A 15,000-nucleotide genomic window follows, 5' to 3' on the forward strand; every position below is an offset into this window, starting at 1 on the left:
CAGGATTACCCAGAGATCGTTCATACATGAGCTCTGAGCTCTCTTCCGGGAGGGAAATAGCTGTCGATCACGAGTCCAACACGTGATCCAAGACCATGGTGAATCACACACAAACACACACACACACACGGACGCGCGCACAGACACACATGAACACGGACGCGTGAGCGCTCGCAAACACACACACACACACACACACACACACACACACACACACACATATATATATATTCACATAAAGACAAAGGGAAACGAGAGAGAGAGAGGAAGGGAGGGAGGGAGAGAAAATGAAAACGAGGAAGAGGGGTTGGAGAAGAACGCCAGCAAGAAAGATGAAGACAACCCAACGGAATGGATTACTAAAAGCCTTATCCCTTTCTAGATTCTCTCTAGCCGTCTCTTGATTGTCTCTGGCCCGGGGAGGTCCGCCGGCGGCGACCTCTCTTTCCGGGGAATCGGGCCCCAGATGCGTCCGGAAGTGAAAACCAAGCGGGGAGGACAGACGGCTAATGCACTGCCGCCCCCGGATGATGGGGCCTTAATATCCTGTGGGAGAGATCCGGAAGAATCTGTGAAGGGGGAAAGAAAAGGGGAGAACTTTGGACCCTTTCTCTCTCTTTTTCTTCTGTATTTTTTCTCTTTGTCTCTCTCTCTCGCTCTCTCTCTCTCTCTCTCTATCTATCTATCTATCTATCTCTCTCATTCTCTCTATATCTAGTATATACTGTATATGAATATACATATATACATATATATGTATATATTTATATATATACATATAAATATATATATATATGTGTGTGTGTGTGTACATATATATGTATGTATGTATATACTTGTACACATATAATTTTTCCGGCCGTCACCTTGGAGTTAACCTAAAACCCGAAAAATCAAGGCTGACTGCTAACTGCCGTCCATATCTTCGTTTTATCGAGTCCCTGGGTTCAACTCATAGCGGATGGTAAGGCTGATCCGTAACGTTGCAGACGCTTTCGCCGTAGTAAATACCTCAAGTGAATCGCTCGTAACAGCGAAATCATGCAAATCATTAATCTTTCCGGACGTCGCCCCGGGAATCGGACTGAGACCCAGGTTGATGCCAAGTCGTCACCTTACCAACTCCTATAGCGTAGTTGGTAAGGTGACGGCTTGGTATCAAGGTCTTGAGGCGACGGCCAGAAAGATTAATTATTTGTATGATATCGCTGTTACAAGTGATTTACTTGAGCTATATACATGAATATATAAACATTATATATATGTTGTTGTTTTTTTGGGAGGGAAGAAAGTATACTCTGGACTCGTCGTTTGCCAATTTAAATTGACAAATGATGAGTCCAGCTTATACTTTCTTCCAGAAATGGTTCCTGGGGTAAGAGTATGACAGAAAATTTTGAAAGTAATAAAAAGATGTTTTGGAAAGAAATTAAGAAAGAGGAGGCGAATCAAGTAGAGAAGAAAAGGTAAAAGGTGCAGATGGAGAGATGATAATGGAAGAGAAGGCAGTAAGGGGAAGATGGGCAGAATATTTTAGGGAGTTGCTAAATGTGAAGGAGGATAGGGAGGGAAAGATAGTTGCAGTGGGAAATGCTAAGAAAATGACCGTGATGAGTGAGGAAAATGGAGGAGAAATAAGGAAGGATGAAGTGAAGGCAGTTGTTAAGATGATGAAAGCAGGTAAGGCACCTGGTCTGGATGGATGCCATGCAGAATGTCTAAAAAAAAAAAGGAGGTACAGTGATGGTGGACTGGCTGGTGAGGTTATTTAATGTTTGCTGGAGAGAGGGTAGAGTGCCGGAGGACTGGAGGAGTGCCTGTATAGTTCCACTTTACAAGGGAAAAGAGGACAAGTGTGAATGTAGTAGTTTCAGAGGGAATAGCTTGTTAAGTGTAGTTGGGAAGGCTTATAGGAGGATCTTGATTGAGAGGATTAGGAGAGGAACAGAGGGAGTAATTGGTAAGGAACAGTGTGGATTTAGGACGGGTAGAGGTTGTGTAGATCAGATCTTTGTGGTAAGACAAATATGTGAGAAAGCTATAGGAAAGGGGAAGGATGTTTTTTGGGCTTTTATGGATCTGGAAAAGGCTTACGATAGGGTAGACAGAAAGGCACTGTGGGAGGTTATGCAGATATATGGGATAGGAGGAAAGCTTCTAGGAGCTGTCAAGAGTTTTTATGAGAGTAGTAGAGCTTGTGTCAGGATTAGAAATGGAGAGAGTGAGTGGTTCGAGGTAAAGGTGGGACTTCGTCAAGGATGCGTTATGTCGCCCTGGCTGTTCAACTTATACATGGATGGGGTAGTGCGAGAGGTAAATGCAAGGGTAGTGGGTCAGGGTTTGGAGATGGTTAAAGAAAATGGAGAAAAGTGGGAGGTGAGCCAGCTGTTGTTTGCGGACGACACTGCGCTTGTGGCAGGATCGGAGGAGGGATTGAGGAAGTTGGTGACAGAGTTTGGGAGAGTATGTGATAGAAGAAAGCTAAAGATAAATGTGGGTCAAAGTAAGGTGATGAGATGTACAAGGGGTCAAAGTGGCAGTAGACTGGAAGTGAGCATTAAGGGAGAGCAACTGGAGAAAGTGGATAGTTTTAGATACTTGGGTGCAAATGTGGCAGGAAAAGGTGGAGTGAAGGTGGAGGTAGAATGTAAATTGAGAGAAGCGAGTAAATGCCTTGGTGGATTAAAGAGTGTAATGAGGAATAGACATTTGGGAATGGATGCTAAGAGGAGACTGTATGAAGGAGTGATTGTGCCAACAGCACTGTATGGGGCAGAAACATGGAACATAAGAGAAGAAGAGAGAAGGAGTTTGAATGTGTTTGAGATGAGGTATCTGAGAAGTATGATGGGGGTCACTAGGCTAGATAGAGTGAGAAATGAGGAGGTGAGGAGGAGAACAGGGGTGGAAAGGGAGTTGGGAGATAGGGTTGATGAAAGAGTATTTGGATGGTTTGGATACATGGAAAGAAAGAGTGAAGAAAGACTAGTAAAAGAGGTATGGAAGGCAGATGTGGAGGGAGTGAACATGAGGGGACGTCCTAGGATGAGGTGGATGGATGGGGTGAAGGGGGCTTTGGGGAGGAGGGGAATGTCTATTGAGGAAGGACGGGAGAGGACAGAAGATAGGGGTGAATGGAGAATGGTTGTATATGGATGATGTTGTGATGCATGAGGTGGAATGGGCGGGGGATGGGGGTTGAGGTAGTATGTGTGAGCAAAATTTGACGCAGCCCGAAGGGATTTCTCCCCGTCTTCTCCTTTTATGCATGGGGGGACGGAGAGGGGGTCGCCGATTTAATGAAGCGACCTTGCTGTGGATGTGCTGTGTCTTGCAACACTGCTTCTGATCCGGGGCAGTGGACAAGGTGCAGGGATGACCCGTCATTCAGGAGGTGCTAAGATAAGAGGGAGGATAGAGGGGAGTGGAGTGTATTCAGGGATGGAATGGGTGGGAATGATTTTATGCCTTTTCCTTTTTGGCTACCTCCCTTGTAAGGGTAAAAAAGCCTTGGTATATGTATATATATATATATATATATATATATATATATGTATATATATATATATATATATACACACACACACACACACATATATATATATATATATATATGCACACACACTAACGCAAACATATATATATATATATATATATATATATATAAATATACACATATATATACATATATATGTATGTGTATATATACATATATTTATATATATGTATATATATATATATTCATATTTATATGTATATTTATTTACAGGTACACACACACACACACACACACACACACACACACACACATATATATATATATATATATATATATATTATATATATATATTTGCGTGTGTGTGTGTGCGTATGTATATATATATATATATATATATATATATATGTATATATATAATATATATATATATATATATATATATATATACTTTTTAAATGGATTTGTAGTTTTTTTTATATATTTATTGGAATGTAGGCCATGAGGACAATAATTATTTTTTCATGTACATGTGAATAATATTTTTTCAATTAGATATATTAAAAAGAGCGGAAACTTAGTGTAATATTATTTATATGATATAAGGTCGTTGGTGTCACTGGCTTTACCCTATGAAACATCACCGAGTTATCTAAAAGATTACATTGAAACACAAATTGAACGTACGCTGCACTCTTAAATGTGTAGCCCCAGAAGTTCAATTTCAAAGAGATTTTTAATTGCCTCAATAGATAGTAAAAGACAATCAATTTTACGTATTTTCAGAACACATCAATATAGATTTTTTATAACGTAGGTACGAAGATAATTGATAGTTTTCAATAAATTCATTGTTTTGATTGTTTTGTAAAAGAGTTTGTTGTTTAAGGTTAAATAGATTTGAGTAATTTCGTTTGTCTATTTATCTACTTGTCTATCTATATAGCAAAATGATTCTCGCACACCCATCCAATATTCATTTGTTTCCTTTTTACCTTAGGTCATTGTGGATGAAGGGCCATCCCTGTCTCCTATCCAGTGCCCGGGTCAGAAGCAATGCAGCAAGACACAGCAGCTCCACAGCAGGGCCCGACAGCCGAAGCTTGATTACTTCCACCGTTCCATTTACATGATGACCCTCCTCCTCCCCTAATATATATATATATATATATATATATATATATATATATATATATATATATATATATATATATATATATATATATGCAAAGTAAACCACTTGGAAAAAGAAACTAACAAAGCAGAGCACTTTCGTATATTACATTCAGTGCACTGGATGTAATATATATATATATATAAATATATATATATATGTGTGTGTGTGTGTGTGTGTGTGTGTGTATGTGTGTGCGTGTGTGTGTGTATGTATATATATATATATATATATATATATATATATATATATATATATATATGTATATATAAAAGTATAATGATCTTCTACAGCAATTGGCAGCTCCGAGAAACAATGGCTGGTTTTGAAGATGAGACGCATTATTGAAATATGGACGCGTAATTATGGTAGAAGGACGACTCCATGTCGACCGCAGCCATTTCCTGAGAATTAGGTGAACTTTTTTACCGTCTCTCTCTTTCAGGCATCCAAACTTCAAGTGGGAGTTTTCAGCTTGGCTGTGGAAGGACCTCTTTTTTTTTTTTTTTTTTTTAAGGGGGCAGCACCGTCTATCTCTCCTTCCCTCCCTCCCTCCCTCCCTCCCTCCCTCCCTCCCTCTCTCCCTTCCTCTCTGTCTACCTAGCTATCTCTCTATCTTTGTACTTTCTGTATATGAACATTATTCTGGGCACCTACTCGTTGCTTTCTTGTCTCTCTTTATGCCCCATCTCCCCCCTCTCTTTCTCTCTCCTCTCTCTCTCTCTCTCTCTCTCTCTCTCTCTCTCTCTCTCTCTCTCTCTCTCTCTCTCTCTCTCTCTCTCTCTCTCTCTCTCTCTCTCCAAGAATTTTTCAAGGAAAGACTTTTGACCACGTCCCTTCTGGTTTCTGCCTTTTGGGTGTGGGTTCACGTCCTTTCACTACCCACCTGCCACATTACGCAGCTCTTTTTTATTTTTCTCTTCAAGAAATTTTCAAGGGAAAGTGGGAGAGCTTCTGGTTTACGTTCTTTTGCTGCCCACCTGCCACATACTGCTACCTTGTGGGTTTTTTTTCTTTTTTTCTAAGAAAAATTCAAGGAAGGGCTTCTGGGCCACGTCCCACATACCACATACTTTTCCTTTTTATTCTTCTTATTCTCCTTCTTTTTCTTATTCCTCTTCTTCATCTCCCTCTTCTTCTTCTTTTTCTTTTTCTCCTTCCTCATCTTCCTCTTCTTCATCTCCTTCTTCTTCTTTCACTTCCCCTTCCTCTTCTTCTTCCTCTTCTTCTTCTTCTTCTTCTTCTTCTTCTTCTTCTTCCACTTCTTCCTCTTCCTTCTTCTTCTTCCTTTTCTTCCTCTTCTTCTTCCTCTTCTTCTTCGTCTTCCTCTTCTCATTCTTCCTCATCTTCAAGAAATTTTCAAGGGAGGTCTTCTGGTCCACGATCTCCCACTTCCATCATGCCACATACTGCCACATCATTCCATTTGCGGTCGACAGTTACATTCAACACTTTTCTCTTCCCTCTCTTCAAGAAATTCTCATTATGTTTCGTCCTTCTCCTTTAATCTTCATCACAATTTTGTCTTCCTTTTATGTGTACAGTAGATGTCATTGTATCGGTACTTAATCTTCTGTCCCCTTTAGGTTCTTCTTTTATTGTTTCACTTTTTAGAAGATAGTCTGATGACATTATTGTTTATATCTGAACGAAAATTTGTAGTACGATGTTTAGTTTCATAATTTTTCGTTCGCGTGAAGGGTTGAGTGTGACAAAACGTTTGTTTTACTGTGGATATCAAGACTGATTAGCCTTTTAGGTATCGTAACACCTTTTCAATATTTTATTCTGGCGAATATTGAATGATTTCATACACCGGGGATAATACATTAACAGGGGGTTAAGTTGTATACACACACACACACACACACACACACACACACACACATATATATATATATATATATATATATATATATATATATATATGTATATACGTATATATATTCTTCTTCTTCTTCTTCCTCTTCTTTTAGTTTTTTCTTTCTTCATTACTTGTGACACGAGCAGGTTGGCTAATATTAGGGATGACCATTCATACACGACGTGGGAAACCTAACAAATAGATTTTTGAATGGGTGTGGGATAGGTGCAGTTTAGATGTAGGTTTTGATTCCGTCACCCCCTAAAAGAAAGGAAAAGGATTTTGTATGTACACACACACACACACACACACACACACACACACACACACACACACACACACACACACACACACACACACACATATATATATAAATATATATATATATATATATATATATATATATATATATATATATATATATATATATATATATATATATATATATATATATATATATATATATATATATATATATATGCAGAAAAAACCACTGGGAAATAAGAAGCTTAGTCCGAACGTTTTCGTCTATTTAAGACATTATCAAGGAATACACAGTTACAGAGACAAAGGTGGATATATATACATAAAGTAAAAGACAAGCTAGGAACATGGGAAGTACACACAAGATGCTTCACAATCAGGTAGAGCCGATGTTTACATATACGGACGTTTGGTCCATGACGTTACGTCACCCCCGCTTAGTAGCACTTGGAGAAGTTCTTACAATTTTATCAATAACAAAATCATCAAGTTTAAATAATCCTAAACTTAAATTGATATTATGGTCAAATGTTTGTTTAATATGACTGGATTCGATGATGTTTCTTTCTAATAAGGATCTACAAGAAATTATTACATTCGAATTATCCCAGTCAATAGGATGATTGTGGTCTCTTACATGGACAAAAAGGCCACTGGAACTTTGCCCACTCCTTACACTATATTTGTGCTGATTTATCCTAGTTTTTAAGTCTTTACCAGTTTGGCCGATATAAAATTTGTTACATTTAAGGCATGGAATAGAGTAAACACAACCCTCGTTTGCTTCAGGTGAATTTTTAATGAGCTTACTTTTTATAGTATTATTTTTGAAACCAAGTTGATGTTGAATTGTTTGAGAATATTAGGCAGACCAATTAATTTCTCACTGTAAGGAAGAACCAAAAGGTTCTTTTTGTCAAATACTTTTCTTACGTGTGAGGTGTTATGGAAAGTTTTGTAAGCCATTTTATGAGAAGTGTTTACTAAGTGCTTTGGATATTTTAATTCAGAAGCTATGCTATATATCTTCCTCAGCTCATCATCCAAAAATTCCAGGCTACATATCCTGTAAGCTCTAAGGAACATAGAACTAAAGACAGAAAGTTTTGTCTTCTGATGATGAGCCGAGTAAAAGTGGACATATGATGCGACATTAGTAGGTTTTCTATAAACGTCATATTTAAATTGTTTACCATTTTGATGAATTAAAATATCCAAAAATGACAACTTATTCTCTATTTCTATTTCAAAAGTAAATTTGATTGAAGGGACCATACCATTTAGTTTTTCAAGAAATAAATCTAAGTTACGATTAACTGGCCAAAGACACAAGATATCATCAACATATCTTTTCCACACAACTTGTTGGGGAAGAATCCTAGGTAGTAGTTTTATCTCAAAGAATTCCATGTACAAGTTACTAAGTACTGGGGACAGAGGATTTCCCATTGCCATACCAAATTTTTGTACATAGAATTCACCATTAAAAACAAATTTACAATTTACAATACACAACTTAATAAGTTCAATTATGGTTTTAGCTGGAAGTGGCAAGTGGAAGTGGCAAGTCCACTTTTACTCGGCTCATCATCAGAAGACAAAACTTTCTGTCTTTAGTTCTATGTTCCTTAGAGCTTACAGGATATGTAGCCTGGAATTTTTGGATGATGAGCTGAGGAAGATATATAGCATAGCTTCTGAATTAAAATATCCAAAGCACTTAGTAAACACTTCTCATAAAATGGCTTACAAAACTTTCCATAACACCTCACACGTAAGAAAAGTATTTGACAAAAAGAACCTTTTGGTTCTTCCTTACAGTGAGAAATTAATTGGTCTGCCTAATATTCTCAAACAATTCAACATCAACTTGGTTTCAAAAATAATACTATAAAAAGTAAGCTCATTAAAAATTCACCTGAAGCAAACGAGGGTTGTGTTTACTCTATTCCATGCCTTAAATGTAACAAATTTTATATCGGCCAAACTGGTAAAGACTTAAAAACTAGGATAAATCAGCACAAATATAGTGTAAGGAGTGGGCAAAGTTCCAGTGGCCTTTTTGTCCATGTAAGAGACCACAATCATCCTATTGACTGGGATAATTCGAATGTAATAATTTCTTGTAGATCCTTATTAGAAAGAAACATCATCGAATCCAGTCATATTAAACAAACATTTGACCATAATATCAATTTAAGTTTAGGATTATTTAAACTTGATGATTTTGTTATTGATAAAATTGTAAGAACTTCTCCAAGTGCTACTAAGCGGGGGTGACGTAACGTCATGGACCAAACGTCCGTATATGTAAACATCGGCTCTACCTGATTGTGAAGCATCTTGTGTGTACTTCCCATGTTCCTAGCTTGTCTTTTACTTTATGTATATATATCCACCTTTGTCTCTGTAACTGTGTATTCCTTGATAATGTCTTAAATAGACGAAAACGTTCGGACTAAGCTTCTTATTTCCCAGTGGTTTTTTCTGCATATTATTTTCACGTGTGCCTTGTGAATTACTGCAAAATATATATATATATGTGTGTGTGTGTGTGTGTGTGTGTGTGTGTGTGTGTGTGTGTGTTATTGTGTGTGTGTGTGTGTGTGTTATATACTTTGAATTTCATCCTCCCTTTCTGCGATAACAAGTCCTTCACTTAACGACTTCATCTGTTCACAGTTGTCGTTGCCTTACGCAATTCACTGACAGTTTTGTCCCTTTTTGATGTCCCAGGCCATTTTCGTGTCTCTTTGTGCCATTTTACAGCTAAGATAAGCGCCTCGGACTGTGTTCGTCCCACACGACAAACCCTCAATGTACCGTGGTGGACCTCTAAAGGTGACCCACGACATTGCGTGACTATAGAATATATATATATATATATACATATACATATATACATATATATATATGTATATATATATTCATATATATATATATGTATATATATATATATATATATATGTATGTATGTATGTATATGTATATATCTATGTACATATGTATATGTATATATATGTATATATATATATATATATATATAGTGTATGTGTATAAATATATATACATATATATATATATATATATACTGTTGTGGCTAAATGAAGGAAGAATGAAACGAATGAAGAAATGAAGAAGGGAATTAAAGCAGGTAGAAGAGAGAGAAGAAAGGAAAGTAGGTATTGACTTTAAGAGCTCGTGTAATTCACAAAACAAACAGATGAAACCCGCCCGAAAAAGGGTAAAATTTTATTCCCATTATTTCACACCTCACTAATTTGTTTGTTTACCAACTTAACTGTATTTGGTTAGGAAAGTACCAGGAGTATGTGTAATCAATAGGAATGTTTATTTTTGGGGAGCTTATCTTATCACCCCCCCATCCCCCCACCCCATCTCCGTGTAGACGTTAATTTGCGCCATGCACGACAAGCAAGGATACTGTGCATGACGCCAACGGGGCTGAGGAGGACGATTACAGACAGAATTTGCATGTGACCTTTAGAGCTGCATGAACTCTGGAAAGAAAAATATATAAATATTAACAAAGACATTAATTCACCCCTAAGACAAGACTTCAAAATAAGATGATAAAGGAATGATTTGTGAGGTGGTTTGGACTGAATGTCTTCATTGTTTGTTTATTAGTTTGTTAGTTTATTTTTGTATTTTTTTAGAGGTTAAGACTGTGTGTGTAGCACTGCCATCACGCGTTGACTCTCTAGCGGGATCCGAACAACCTCCAGACGCGGTTTCCTACTTCTTCCTTCCTTCCCTTCTTCCCTTCTTTCCCTCCTTCTCTTCTTCCCTCTGTTCATACTTCCCTTCTTCCTTCCTTCCTTCCTTTCTTTCCTTCCTTCCTTCCTCTCATCCCTCCATCCAAACTTTCCTTATTCTTTCCTCTTTTCTCCCTTCTTTCCTTTCCCTCTTCCTTCCTTCCTTATTGCCTTTCTTCTTTCCTTCCTTCTTAAGTCATTTCCTTCTTTCCTTCTTTTTCCTCCTGTCAGTATCGTTATTCATGTTATCTTTTCGGTTTACTACAAGATGTTTTCTTTTGTTTAATTTTCTCAATGTTGCTTTTCAACTTGGGTAATCTTCCCATTTCTTAGTTATCTCTCTCTCTCTCTCTCTCTCTTTCTCTCTTTCCTTCTCTCTTTCCTTCTCTCTCTCTCTCTCTCTCTCTCTCTCTCTCTCTCTCTCTCTCTCTCTCTCTCTCTCTCTCTCTCTCTCTCTCTCTCTCTCTCTCTCTCTCTCTCTCTCTCTCTCTCTCTCTCTCTCTCTCTCTCTCTCTCGTATTTTTCTTTATTCGTTATATATTGCGTTCTTTCCCGTAATTGTTGTTCTTCATACTCTTCCCTTTTCTTAATTCTCTCTTTCTCTTTCCCTCTCTCTTTCTTTTATTTTTTTTGTCTTCGTTATATATCGCGTTCTTTCTCCTAATTGTCATTCTCCATTACAAGTAATAAGCGTCGTATTTCTTCTTTCTTTTTCTTGTTATTCTCCCCAGTTTTAAGTGACTTTTTCAACACCTCATTTTTTTTAATCTGATTTCAAACGAGATAAATTTCTCGCCTTGTTTCCAAATAATGATTTATTATTATTATTATTATTATTATTATTATTATTATTATTGTCATTATTATTATTATTATTATTATCATATATATATATTTATATATATATATATATATATATATATATATATATTATATAATTTATTTCTATTTATTCATGTAATATGTTTATTTCACTTCCATTACGTTTCTGTATTATTGTTGTTATTATTATTATTATTACTATTATTAGTATACTATATATATATATATATATATATATATATATATATATATATATATATATATATATATATATTGTCATCATGTGCAACTGGAAACTAGTAGGACTTTTGTGTATTTTAACCTTCTTATGTTTTCCTTTAACCTCTTAATTAATTAAAGTTTTTGTCTAGCTCAGTGATTTTTTTTACTATTTCCAATCCTTACAATGCCTAAAACCCTATTGTGCTTCTTTGCATTCCTTTACCAAAACCATTTCCGCCCTTATATTTCAAGATATACGTTTTATTCTAGATTAAACGTTTGATAAGGTTCAAACAACACCTAACAATGATCTAAAACTTGATTAAAAATATATTTATTTAATTGAAGTCATGAGGAACTTTGACATTTACTAAATCAGTCAGTCAGATGGATCAAGCACGCACACACACACACATACACACACACACACACACACACACACACACACACACACACACACACACACACACACACACACACACACACACACACACACACACACACACACACACACACACACACACACACAACATGAATCTGTTTTCCCTAAAAAAGCGTAGACTCAGAGGTGACTTGATACAGGTTTTTAAGATTTTAAAGGGAATTGACAACATCAAAAGTGACCAAATTTTCACATTGAATGAGAATCAGACAAGAAACAATGGTCTCAAACTGTCCGGAAATAGATTCAATTTGGAAGTAGGTAGAAACAACTTTGCCAACCGTGTAGTTAATGAATGGAATAAACTTCCTGCACAGGTAGTGCAATGTAGTTCAGTTCAAAGCTTTAAGAATCATTTAGATAAATACTTAAGTAAGATGCTGTAATGATTATAATTTATCTTATATTATTTGTTTTTGTTTTGTTATCATTTGTCTGTCTGATTTTAATTTATTATTAGTTATATGTTAATTTATTATTTACTATTTACCTGTTTGTTTATCATTTTAACTATACCTATGCATTTATTTATGTATTTTATTTGATATTTACATTATTATAGTTTTTATTTATTATTTTATTACTAATATGATTTTTTTTTTTTTTTTTTCATCCGACCTAGATATGGATCAAAAGGTCTCCTGTCGGCATGCTCCTCCTTTGTAATCCTTTGTAACCACACACACACACACGCACACGTACATGCACACATACACACACAAACACACACACACGCACGCACACGTACATACGCACACACAGACACACACACACACACATACATACACACACATACACACACACACACACACACACACACACACACACACACACATACACACACACACACACACACACACACACACACACACACACACACACACACACACACACACACACACACACACACACACACACACACACACACGCTCACACACATCCAGGTGCTGCACGGTGCACCACAGGGGTAGAAGCGCTGGTTGAAATCGGCACGTTTTCTGTGGTCAGTCTCACGTCTTAGCTGACATATTCTTTTATGTGGCCCTTTTCTGCCACCTGCCACTTCACCTTCGACCATCTCATCCCACCACCTACCTCCCGCATCTTCCTCCTCCTCCTCCTCCTCCTCCACTTCTTCTTCTTCCGCCTCTTTCTCATTCTCCTCTTCCTCCTCTTCTTCTTTTTTCTCCTCATCCTCTTTCTCCTCCTTTCTCCTCTTCCTTCTTCTCCTCCTCCTCCTTCTCCTCTTCTTCTTCCTACTCCTTCTCCTCCTAATCATCCTCCTTTGCTCTTCCTTCTCCTCCTCCTTCTTCTACTCCTCTTTCTCCTCCTCCTTCTCCTTCGCCTCCTCCTTCTCCTCCTCTTTCTTTGCCTCAACCTTGTTGTTCTTCTCCTCCTCCTCATCATCATCATTATCATGCTCCTACTCTTCCTCCTTTTCTTCCTCCTTCTCACACCACTATTTCTACCGCTTACAAGCATCTACAAGACTCCCACTACGTTCCAGTACCTCCCACCACCTCCCACTCCCTCCTACTCTCTCCAATTACCACCCAACCACTCCCACCACCAACCATCCTGTTCCACGAACCTTCCACCACATTCCAATAACTTCCACTATCTCCCACTCTTTCCTACCTTCTGCTAATACTATCCACCCTCTCCCACCAGCCTCCCACTCACCATTTCTCACTATTTCTTATTACCTCCTACTATCTCTCACCCACCTTTCCACTGTCTCCCACCCCCTCTCCCACCCCTCTCACCAGTCTCCTCCCACTTCCCATTATCTCCCAATTCTACCCACCTACTTATCCCACCACTCATCTCCCCCTCCCACCTCCTCCCACCTCATCCCAAGAGCTACTTCCACCTGGAAAGGTCCGTACACAACGACTTTAGACAATTACTTATTTTTATTTACTTTTCCCTTTTTTCATCTCAGACTTTTCTAACAAGTTACACTTGAGCGCATACTGTGAGCTAGACAGCAGCCGGTTACCGCAGTCTCTTCATCTCTGTTGTCTTCGGCCTCTTCTGGAGTGCCTCCTACCTCGAGGTTGTTATGTCTCTCTCCCTCTTTGTATTTCCTTTCTTCTTCGTCACCTTTCTTCGCTGCCCTATGTTCTCACGTTTTCTGTGTAGGTTCTAACAGTAGAATGTATATCTATATATATATATATATATATATATATATAAAAATATATATATTTTTATATATATATATATATAATATATAAATGATGAAGGTGGAAAAAGAAGTCACGGGTCTAATTCCGAGTTTCTGAGTTTATTCCTGACCGGTTTTGCTCTATGCTTCTTCAGAGGAATGTAAAGAAGCATAGAGAGAAAACTGGTCAAGAATAAACTCAGAAACTCGGAACTAGACCCGTGACTTCTTTTTCCACTTTCATCAACTTGTCATAATGTACCAGCATATATATATATATATATATATAAATATATATATATATATATATGTGTGTATATATATATATATATATATATATATATATATATATATATGTAAGCGGAGTAGGAAACACAGGAGTCTTAGTCTTAAGTTTATTCCTGACTAGTTTCGCAGGTATGTTTTGAAAAAGCATACCTGCGAATCTAGTCAGGAATAAACTCAAGACAGACTTCTGTGTTTCCTACTCCGCTTACGTCAACCTGTCAGAATGTCTCAGCATATATATATATATATATTATATATATATGTTATATATATATTATATATATATATGTATATATATAATATATATATATATATGTGTGTGTGTGTGTGTGTGTGTGTGTGTGTATGTGTGTGTGTGTCTGCGTGTGTGTGTGTGTGTGTGTGTATGTTAATGATCTGTTGTGTGTCGGGGTGAAAACACCTCTACAAGAAGACCACGTTGTTTACCAATACAATTGTAATAGTGAAGAATGTGGGTC

The 15,000-nt window shown here is 37.2% G+C and overlaps 1 long non-coding RNA gene across 1 annotated transcript in view; it reads left to right on the top strand.

The window, feature by feature from the left end:
* The window catches only part of LOC143033032 (uncharacterized), a 209,618-nt gene that overhangs the window by 150,004 nt on the left and 44,614 nt on the right, over positions 1-15,000 (top strand). The window lies entirely within an intron of this gene.

The sequence above is a fragment of the Oratosquilla oratoria genome, chromosome 15, assembly GCF_046742065.1.
Source record: "Oratosquilla oratoria isolate Oo_2021 chromosome 15, ASM4674206v1, whole genome shotgun sequence".
Lineage (NCBI taxonomy): Eukaryota > Metazoa > Arthropoda > Malacostraca > Stomatopoda > Squillidae > Oratosquilla > Oratosquilla oratoria.